Source organism: Centroberyx gerrardi, chromosome 16, assembly GCF_048128805.1.
Source record: "Centroberyx gerrardi isolate f3 chromosome 16, fCenGer3.hap1.cur.20231027, whole genome shotgun sequence".
Lineage (NCBI taxonomy): Eukaryota > Metazoa > Chordata > Actinopteri > Beryciformes > Berycidae > Centroberyx > Centroberyx gerrardi.
This window is the reverse complement of record NC_136012.1, coordinates 22,942,986-22,954,507: the sequence shown is the minus strand read 5'-3', so window position 1 is coordinate 22,954,507 and position 11,522 is coordinate 22,942,986.

Genomic DNA, 11,522 nt, shown 5'->3' with positions numbered 1-11,522 from the left:
ACTGTTACTTGATTCAAGGTAGGTGGGGCTAATATCCTCCACACACAGATTCCCATCCATCACAAGAATTTTTAGATTGTTGGTGAACCTCATATAAAAATCTGTTATTTTCTGTTTTAATTTCTGTTAGCCTTTCTTAATGTTAGCTATGTTGACCCCTAGATTTTTGGCTATCCCCTCTGGTAAGACTGGTAAGATAACTAAAGCTAACAGGCATAGAGAGTAGGGTTAGACTGATGTAGCGGTTTGTCGATATATTGGGTCAATATTGACCTTTTATTAAATATTGGATATTAACCAGTCATGTGGTCCACTGCCGATACAATGGAGGTTCATCCCTGACCACTGCTACATAAAAATAATCCATAAAACTTGAAATGAACAATGAAATGATATTTACTTTGTACGTTTTATTTACTAATTTAATTGTTTAATAATGTTTAACATAAATTAATTTTTCATTTAAAGGTAACAATCTATGCTAGGGTTTCCCTGCCATTGAATAAATGAGGTTGGTCATCCTGCCCTAAAGAGCTGCTAACCTTAAGACATTTTCATTATCCGGGTTTCAATGGAGAGTTTAGTTCTTATGTTCTAAGTTTTAGTTCTTATTACGTTCTTTGTACAACCTTGGAAGGATCAGAAACCAAGCATATGTTTTCATGCTCTATGTTAAAAAAAAAAGACTACAGGGAAAAGACAGAAGGGGTGAGACTAACAGTGTCCCTGGATCCAACCCCTGAATTTTTTCTTGGCCATGCCCACTCTGTCCTAATGTGATACATTTAGGGGTTTGGCCTGGCTCCCTCTGAAGTGGGAGTTTGATCTCACAGGTGTCAAGCCTTCTAGTCGGGCTTGCCAAGTTAGGGGCTGCACTGAGTCGGCCTTGTTCTGAACAAAACAATAGGGTGACATGAATGAAGCATGACCAGCAGAGCATGGGATGGGCTGTTTTTCAGCTGGTGTCCCATGTGGTTGTGGAATGCTGCCAAATGACAGCTTGAAATTGACTGTAATGTTTTACTATCTCAAATCTCCAATTAACCTCAACACAAAGCCAGTGATTGATCTAAACATTCAAGCTAAGTGGCCACAAGTGCCTGAGTGATCAGTTTGAGATTGGAATTTACTGCACAATACACACTAGCATTTGTTTACATGTACTTGTGTGCATAAAGTGCTACAGCATTTGTGGATTACATCAAATGCCATGTTGTTATTAATTATAGATGATCCAGGGTTGAGGACTGAAACATGATTGTCCTTGGGGATGATCCTGTTGCTGATGAATTCCTTTGGCGTAACACACCTCAGTGGGAACATCGGGAAAGCAGCTCTGATGATGGCAGGTTGGGGCTGGATAATGAAGCAGAGTAAAATGCTAATTCAGGATGAGTGTCAGCCAAACTGAAAGTGGAGGTGGAGTTGAGGGAAAGTGCCTGGAAAATATGCACCAAATTCCTCTGGAACGTTCCTTTGTAGTATCAGCTTCAAAAGCCGTAATTCAAAGAGTACGTGGGTACCTCAAACTCCACGAAGTGATGCTCCAGTGCACCACTCATCGCTCTTAACTGTGGAAAACATCAAATATGCACATTTGATTAAATTGATATCAAGTGCAACATCGGTTTCTCTCTTTGAGGATTAGCTTGATTGAACCTCAAGCAGGAATAGTTCAAATCTTCAGACTGAGTCCAGCGATCTACAAATTGCCCCAAACCGCTGACCCAAGCTCTTTTTTTTTTTTTTTTCAAACTTGTGCCACGTTCAAAGATCTATATCTGTAAATAAAAAAGACGCAACAGTGTTTGTCATGATGGAACCATTTTCATGCTCCACAAGGCTCAGAATGTATTTTGTGCATTTCCATCCACTGCAATGCAATCTCACCTCCGGCTGCAAACTACTGCATGCCGCGCTGCTTGAATTCACTTTTTGTCTATATATAGATTCATATGTATTGTCTGCTGTCTATTGTACTGTGTCTCCTACAGTGTCCCTCTGCACCAAGTGTGAGGTTCTGTTGTCTCTGCATGCCAGTACTGTCGCTAAGGGAATTGTAAATATATTCCTGCTCCAATATTGCCAAGACAGATTCACGTACATTTATTTTTCTTGGCAAATAAATTGATTCTGATACTGATGAGGAAACAAAATTTGTCATGGAGATTTGGGGAGCCACCCCCAAGAACATGTTCACATTTTTTAAGCACATTTCCAGCAGTTTTGGATATTTTGCCACGGTGATGCCCTGTCTGGATTGTTTTCTAAATTGCACTGCAGTTAGCAGCTAAAACCAGTAAAATGAGACTGCTTTACAATGTAATATAGATATTCTAGTAAAATGACACTGTTTTATAATGCAGTAAATGTTGTATAACAACAGTTACACTAGTTTTGTAACAACTGGAATGTGTCTGAAACAAAAGTTTTAAGGGAATTACACAATTTTACAAAACCCTGCTCAGTTGAAATAATTCCTAACTATGTTGTGTTGATTTATATTTTTGAAGTCTATTACATCATAAAAAATATATTTTGTTCCATAATACAAATTTGACTGGGTGTGTGTGAGCCTCTACACTGCTCTATGTTTGTGGAATATTTCTGTAAGCAAAATGTGAATTGCCGTCACATTATAATGGAAAACATAAATTGTTAATAAGCTCTGCCTGTTGTATTATTGAGTATTTACGATGAAAAATGTTAAGGACATTGGGCGGAGGCCAAGTAAAAGCTTGTGCTGGCTTCATGTTGTTATTTAGTTATCTGTTGATGTGCCCTTTTAAGGCTCATGGGATGCGGACAGTATTTTTTGCAGCCTCCTAAATTTCAGATAGGGTTAGTTAGATAGACAGAAATGGCCTAAAACAGTCATAATTGAGGTCGTGAAATCTTCAAGCCATCTACATGGTCTCACAGGAAATGCTCAGTTAATCATTCAGTGTCCTTTGGCAGGGGGTGATTTGTTTAGAATTGATAAAGAGGGAGCGCTGCAAAATTCTCTTTGAGACAAGATGTAATTACGAATGGCATTTTCCCTCAAATCAAGTGGGAGGTATGTTCATAATTTTTGCTTACAAGGAAAATGACATCCATGCTTCTCCCCACAATTTGTCTCTGGCAGTTTCCCTTTTTTGGGGAAGTCTGCCTAAAAAAAATCCCATAATGGGTTTTACAGCTGCAAAAGGTCAGTCTAATCTGTGGCTACATACAGTAGATATGCTTTAACATTGCTCAAACCCACATAATCAGAATTACTTCAATCGCCAAGTATAATAAATGCACAGGGATTTGTCTTGATGACAGAGTTTCACAGTACATGATGACACACATGACACAAAGACATGACCTCACTACTCCATGTAATACGAGGTCAGTGGAAAAAAACATGGGAAAATGAAAAAGGGAACCAATGTTTTTCTTCTGTTCACACACAACCTGTATGATCATCCAAGGAGAAATAATAATCTTATCTTCCAGCCTTCATATTGGTAATGTAACAATAATACTGGGAGAGATATTTTATGTTAAATGCCTGCTTTAGTCAAAAACACTCAAATGCAGCCAGATACATGTCTGTGCTATCCTGAATTAATCCTGGATTATTAATGGAACCGTGCTGGAACCGAACAGTAGATTTTTTTTTTTTTTTTTAATTCACCCTATACAGAATTTGGTGTAGATCACGTGATACTGATGTCACTGCTTCCAAGTGGGTGGGATTTGATAATAAATAATGATAATGTGATGCCTCATTGCTTCCTATAGGCAAATTCTCTCTTTTTGCTTGCCTTCTCCAGAGGTCAGAGGTCACTCCTGGAGCTGGCAGAGATTCAGTGTGTTTTGCTCAAGGACACTTCAGCAGGGCGGGCTGTTTGCTGACACGGGGGTTTGAACCCCCGCTCCTCCAGCTGCAGGACAGTCTCTCTTGTCGAGGCGTAGCTGCTGATGTTCAGAGTTGTCTGACAACATTATAGTGAGATTCACTCTACATGTCCAATACTACTAGTGTCATCATTTACATCTAATTAAATGGGCCATTATCAAATTAGTTTAACAGTATGAACTACGTGGGGGTAATAGAGATTACAGTGACGATGCCCTCTGACTATTAAGTGTTTTCTCTGACAGCATGTGGATGAGCTCACAGCGCTGGATGTCTTGATTTTCTCCAATTATTCCGATGCCTGACGTTCCACCAGTCCACCCAGTGACAAGTGCAACCTGGTGATTGTGGGGAGGCAACTTTTGCTTTTTCTCCGATTTTCCTCTGGGAGGGAGCGTCACTGATGAAGAAGGAAACACTGCCATCTACAGGAGAGATCCGTTAACATCTAGCTGTGGTTGTTTCCTTGCAGCCATTTTGTTCTGAATCAATACGTCCCTCCTACATGTCAAAAGCCAGCCCCTAACTTGGCATGTGTACCTTGCTGTTCACATAGCTCAAGGGCATCTGCTGTTTTGGGTTGTTTTGTCAGCATTTTGCCCCTTTGATCGCCTCCAGCATGTGTGTATGTGTGTGTGTGTGTGTGTGTTGTGTGTGTGGGGGGGGTGTTCTCTCATTGCAGTGAATGACAGCACATAAAAAGAAACAGTGTCAGTTGTTTCCTCTTCCCCTGGTCATTCCTCGGTCGACACAGTGCATGACTTCATAGGGTCGCGCCGTGTCTCAGCAGCCAACCCGCCCCGCTGGGCTGACCTCTCTCCCAGAGGGCCTCCTGTCTGAAAGGTGCAGTGTGTGTGTGTGGAGTGCTGGGGGGGGGCTTGATGTGGTGAACCGGGCCGTGGCGGCCTGAGCGAGTATAGCTCACTGCAAAAAATGTCTGTCTTAACAAGTCATTTAATCTAATATTCAGTCTTAAAATCATATTTTTGCAAAAAATAAAAATACAAAAATGTGGAAAAAGTATGATCTGCTTATGGGGTGAGGTGACTTCTCTTGTTTCCAGTGCAGTTTTGCTTGTTTTAAGAATTCTCTTGAAATAAATTACACTGCTTTGAAAGAAGGAAGATTGTGATTCAAGGCAATTTCACTTGACTGAAGGTTGCATCAAGTGACATTAAGTTGCATGGAAAACAAGTCAAGTTATCCCATTCCATTGTTTTGTTTTTTTTACTTGTTTTAAGATTTTAAGACAATGCACGAGATTGAAAGCCTTGTTATGATTGTTGACATTTCTTGCAGCGCAGTAGCGTGACCTCTGCAGTTTACAGAGATGAAACAGAGCTCTCCAGGATGTTTCCAGCCGAGGGCCGAACAAGAAGGACTTTCTTAAGGAGGTAGGGGGAGAGAGAGAGAGAGAGAGAGAGAGAGAGAGAGAAAGAGAGGGAGAGAGAGTGTGTGCTGGGGTTGGGGGGTGAATAGTGGGTGGGTGGGTGTTAAGAGTAGAGTGGGGAGGAGGGGTGACTAGTCATTTTTCCTCACCCATGAATGTGATGAATGTGTGCTACTATTCATCCGCCTGGCACAACCCTTGGGCAGTGAAAGTAAGGATGGAACAATAATAAAATCCTCTGGGCAATATAAAACAATGAACACTTTATATAGTGTATGGAGTGCACTTAATACATCCTGTAGATTAGGGACTGGGGATTGGGTGGGGGTGTTGGGATGTGGGAATCAGTGAATAAACTCAGCCTCCTTAACCCAATATTCACCAGTCCATGGGAAAAATGTAAGAAGTAGCTGAGGAAGGAAATATTTTTAAAGGTAACAGACAAAGTCGATAATAAGAGTTTCAAAAGCAGAACGTCATTAGTAGTGCAGGATTTTATTAGCCTTTGACATCTCCATCACATTTTACATTTTACAGTTTAGGTGTTTACCTTAACTCTTATCCTGAGTGACTTACAGCAAGTGCAGCATCAGAATAAGCTTAAATTCATAGATTGTTAGTAACAACCAATATTGGCTATAGTAAGGAGTGCATAAAGCCACAGCCCCCTCACAAGAGATGTAATAAATGTAACTGTCCTGAATGATCATGTATGATGGAGAAGTGCTAGATAAAGAAATAAGAACCTGGGAGAAAAGGTAGAAAAGTTATTTTTCCATAAATAATATGCAGAAACAGTAAAGAATCATGCCAAATTGTACACCATGGAATATTCACATTTCGAGAGGCGAATGAGGCGCTTCAAAAATAGTATTATTAGCAGTCATCAGCTCCTGCCAAGCTGGTGGAGACAGTCATTGAAATGTGGCCCTGGCGCGGCATGTACTTTTGAAATCCCAGTTGCATAGCAACACATCTCCAACCGCAGTTTAGCTCCTCTCTGCTGCAGAAACAACTGACATTATTGCTTCACAGGTAGTTTTATACAATCAAACTTTCCCAGGGAAAACATCAACATCATTCTGTTTGGAGAGACAGTTGATGTTTCTACACTCTTAAAAAGGATGAGTCGTTTTCAACACATCCAAATGTCTAGTTTGGGACACGTGTGACTTCTCAACACAGCAGTCAAATGTACTGTCAGTCTCTGTTGTCGTCAGCGTATGTTTTGTTAACAAGCACAGATTCTGTACAGTCCCACAGCAGACTTGTGGTGATGACATAGCCTACAACTAATTATCAGTTTATTTTGAATGTGATTTCAGCTTTCTGGCTCCCTAGTTGATCAGCTGCCTTCATCTCTTCTATGGAGAATTACTGTAATGTTTGGAGACTTTCTGCTTTATTATAAAATCCTACAGTATGTTGTCTTACGGCCATAAAAATATTTAGTTGTGTATATATATAACTATATGCATACTATGACAGCAGTCTAAGCAAAGCTAATAGCTGAAGAACAATATGTCACTTAATAATCTTTAATATTTATAACATTGGCACTATATCAAGGTTTCTTACTTTCTCTCTTTTACAATCTCTCAGCTTCAGCTGGCATGCTAACAGCCACCCATCTGGATTCTCTGGTTATACTAAATATGAGAACAAGAAAAAAGGAAACACCAGCATTAATAAGGGACCAGGGCCAATCAGAGGTCTGACTCAGGCATTTTCCAACTAAGAAAGTCTTTTTAATCTTGTCTTCAGAGGTTTTGAATATATTTCTAGATATTTAATTAAAAGGAGGAATTCTAGGGGGGAAATTTTGCCTTATTTTCAAAGTAATTTCACAAGCATTCCAAATAAATGTCTTGACGTTGTTTTGAGACCTGCAAAATTATCTCCCAAAAGGGAAACGCTGATTTTTCCAGAAAATACCTTGATGTAAGCCTGAAATATCTGAATAAAAGACTTGCTTAAGTTAGCATTTTTTACAGTGTTGAACCAATTTATTATGTAGTCAATAGCCAGGTCATTGTTTTATGCTCCACTTCCCAGCAGTTGAACAGGTTCTTGATTCTCATTCGTTCAGTGAATGAAATCTTACTTCACTATAAAGCTCATGAAGTATTCATCAAACTTTCACTTAGACAGACAGAATTGGCCTTCATTAGAATCTATGTTTTAGTATGTTGGACACATTCTGGCTAATAGATATGCATACACACACAAATAGCCCATAAACACAAACACACACACACACATGCAGACTCGCTCTCATGTGCACATGCATGGTTGAGAATATGTGTGGATGTGCTCAAGCACATATGCACACATACACACACACACACACTATTACTGTAATCCAGAGGGGAGCCATGCAGCCCGCTGTTGAATGAGTCAGATTTATGCTGGGATGTTCAGGAACCATATAAGGGATAAAGTGTGTGTGTGTGTGTGTGTGTGTGTGTGTGTGTGTGTGTGTGTGTGTGTGTGTGTGTGTGTGTGTGTGTGTGTGTGTGTGCATGTGTGTGCATGATTGTTTCTGTTTGAACTTGAACACATGATGCATTATTAACTGCAGTACATGTAACTGCAGTGGTGTGCGAAAGGTTAAAGGGGCATTAAATGATAATGTCAGTGTACTGTAATTAATGTTTTTCCCTGTTACTTCCTTGAGCGAGACTCTTAATCCCCAACTGCACCGATTATTCAGATATTTCATGTTTAAATCAAGATATTTTTCCCAACAGTAGAAGACTGGTGGCTCTGAATGTCTCCCAGATGTGATTGTGTGTAACCAACCACTTCACACTCTCACACAAACAGGCTCAGACACAGACACAAAGGGACTATCCAAAGTCACTAAAGATTAATATTGTCACTGAATATGAAATGACTTCATGAGCAAATTTCATCAACTTCCATAATCTTAAAATAACTGTATATTATAGTTATTTCTACATTTAGGCATCAGGAATATAGTATCAATACAGTAGTAAGACATCAAGTTGCCTATGATTCCATGCAGCAGTTAGTGAGGGTGAAATTATCCAATCATGGAAAACAGCAATGTGACGCTAGCTGCACATCCATGTCTGTTATACGTTTGGGGCTGAATATAGTATATTCAGTGATGAATTGGATCCTAAATGTGGCTAACATTAATTAGATTGGTTCAAATAAAATTAGATGAAACTTTAATAATCCCCTTGGGGAAATTGAGCTGTTGCAGCAGACGTATGGGATACATCAGAGAAAAATAGGATATAAATAAGAATAAAGCAAATGGGGATTATATAAACATACCCAACCAACAATTTCAACACACATTTAGTAGAAATGTATGCTTGAAAATGTGCTAGGAAGTTCCAGCATTCATAGGATGTGCAAAAAGCAGCAGTAGCAGCAGAACAGTACAAAGATATGAAGAAGTTGAAGACTTTCAAAAAATAAAATATAGATGTAAAGAATACGAGAGGAATATGAAAGTATGATACCACATGTAGCATACTATATTGCACTCAGCGCGCACACACGGACACACATAAATGCACACACACACACACACACACACTCACATACACACCTCTATTTGCATATACATAAGGCAAAGTTGCCCAAAGCCACATTCTGAGGATCCACTTTGGCTGCTTTCTGTGAGCCACACCTGAGCGCACTGTGCATTTATCTTGACACTTTCCCACCCAGCGCTCATCTGTTTGCTCGCCACGCCTGGATGATCATCTGGGCCCTGGAATACTGTAGTTCTGTAGCTGCACGCTTTATCTTTTAGCGCACAGTCTATGTATAGGCCGTTTGTTATTCGCTCCATTGGGTCTATGGTTTAGTTTAGTCGGAGAGGTTTCCCAGAGTAAAACTCCCTTTAAGCATACTGCTGCTTCTTATACATCGTCAAAACAGATGTCAGTATCTCGATCATGTGGGATCAGTGAAATGGTAGAACTAGTTTTAGAAGGTTATGGACACTGAGTACGTAATCGGTCAATACCAGAATCACTTTATTCTTTATTCATTCTGAATACAATACAATGATTTTTCTTTGTGGCATTGGCATAGAGAGAAATCAACAGAGTTTCACAGCACAAACTGACACAAAGAACAGGGAAAACAGGAATTCATAAAGCACAAGGGGACAGTGAAGGACAAGGACTAGACAGTAGAATATAAATATCACACTACAAATCAGTATTCAGTCACTATTTACTTTCGGGAAACATACAGTATGGTTGTAGTTGCAGTTTGCCATGAGGTAGTTAAACTGAGTATAGGAAATAAGTTTCAAGTAATGTATTTTATGGATATTATTAGTTCTATATCCTTAGCTGATGTTCTTTCAGTCAATTAAAATCCATACAGTAAGCCTTTCAGAACTTATATTGAATACACAGCAACTTAGTAAGTGATGAGGTCCAATGCTGCAACACATTAGTATGACAGAAGTTACGTATTTATTTATTTATTGGTTTGCTTGTTTATTTATTTATGCAAGTATTCGATTTTTTTCTCAGCATTAATGTTATGTAATCTGCACATTTAGCCCACTTTGCATGTTTAAGTGAATATAAGCCAGTGTATTGATATGCACTTGCTTCCCTGCACTGTTAATCCATGTGCAATATCTTATAGAGGATGCTCTTTTATTTTTGATGTTATTTTGTTATGTGGGGTGTTGTTGTGCTGTGGAAGTCTTTATGCTAATGTAGAGCTGAGCTTTGATACACGCTGTACTGAAAAAAGAACTTCATCAACTTTGTTCAAACTGGATCTGAAGCGTTTGACCCTGATAAGAAGACATCATATGGACTTGTTGCCCTTTCATCTTCAGTACGTTCCATTCTGTCGAGGGAGCAGAGCTGCAGAGATACACAGGGGAAATTCTTGCTTTCATCCCGTGATACTGTAGGTCCTGAGGCAGTACAGAGGACTGCAAGGGGGCACGATGCAGTTTTTGGCAACTTGGATTGAATTACATTTTAATTGCCTAGGAGAAACCCAGCTTCAAGTGCTCCACTTCCCTAACAGCCAATCAGAGAGCAGCTTCGGATTTTAATACACATTATTGCTGAGCGCTGCCTTTTCTGAAGGAGGGCATGGCTGTACACTTGGCTGGAGAACATGTAGCCTATCTATTTTTATCTGGGCCCACAGAAGGGTTTCTGGATGGTAAAACTGCAGAGCAAACAAATTGTTGCAATTACACAAGCAAGTCGTGCAGAAAGTCTTTTGACATTAATGCAAATTATAATTCCTTTGCATTTCTTCAGATAGATGGAACACCTCAAATTAACATGGTAGGGTTATGGGAGGTAATATGATTAAACCATAATGACACACATACAGCAGCTAAAAATTCAACATGGGATGATGGTATACTGGATTGAGATGTAGAGACATCTCAAGGACATTAATTTTATTTTATTTACTCGTTTATTTAACAGGGACAAATGCATAAAACATTGTCTCATATATAAAATACAATAATGGCTAATTTGCAACCCCTGTCCCTTCAAAGGAATTTGGATGCACCAATGTTAAATGAGTGTTGAATTGGCATCAGATACTTATTTACTGAATATACTTTAGATTTTTGTGAAATATAAGAATTTGTAAATAAATGACATTTTGATATTATGTGTGGATCAGTGACAAAAAAATCCTAATTTAATCAGTATTCTAGCCACTACATCATTATGGCCCACATCCATCTAATATTACACATCCAGTTGCATCACAGACACATGTAGCTGTGTGAGCTGCAGGTCCAAAACTGATGCTACAGCGCCCTCAAGTGGAAGGTAAAAAAAAATCCACTCACCTCAAACACCCATGGGTAATAGATGTAGATCAGTGATTCTTAACCTTTTTCATATCAAGGACCCCTAATTTAGTCCACATTAGAGCCACAGACCCTCATTTGATGAGATTTTTTCTGTCTGACCCAAATCTGAGAATATTTTTATTGTTAGATATGATTTTGTCCAGAATTCCATGACTATCTGTATTGTAGGTAGAGAGATAACAGTTAAACTACGATCAAAATAATCATTCTTCCGCATAACTTCTTGTAAATGAAATAATGGTGAAGTTTAACAATTCATCAATTTGCTGGGGACCCCCTGGAACCCCCGGACCTCCCCATTGAGAGCCATTGCTGTAGATTATAATGTCTGCATCTGTCAAATCTATGAAAAATGAACTTGGCATAAGATATTGGAATTACAG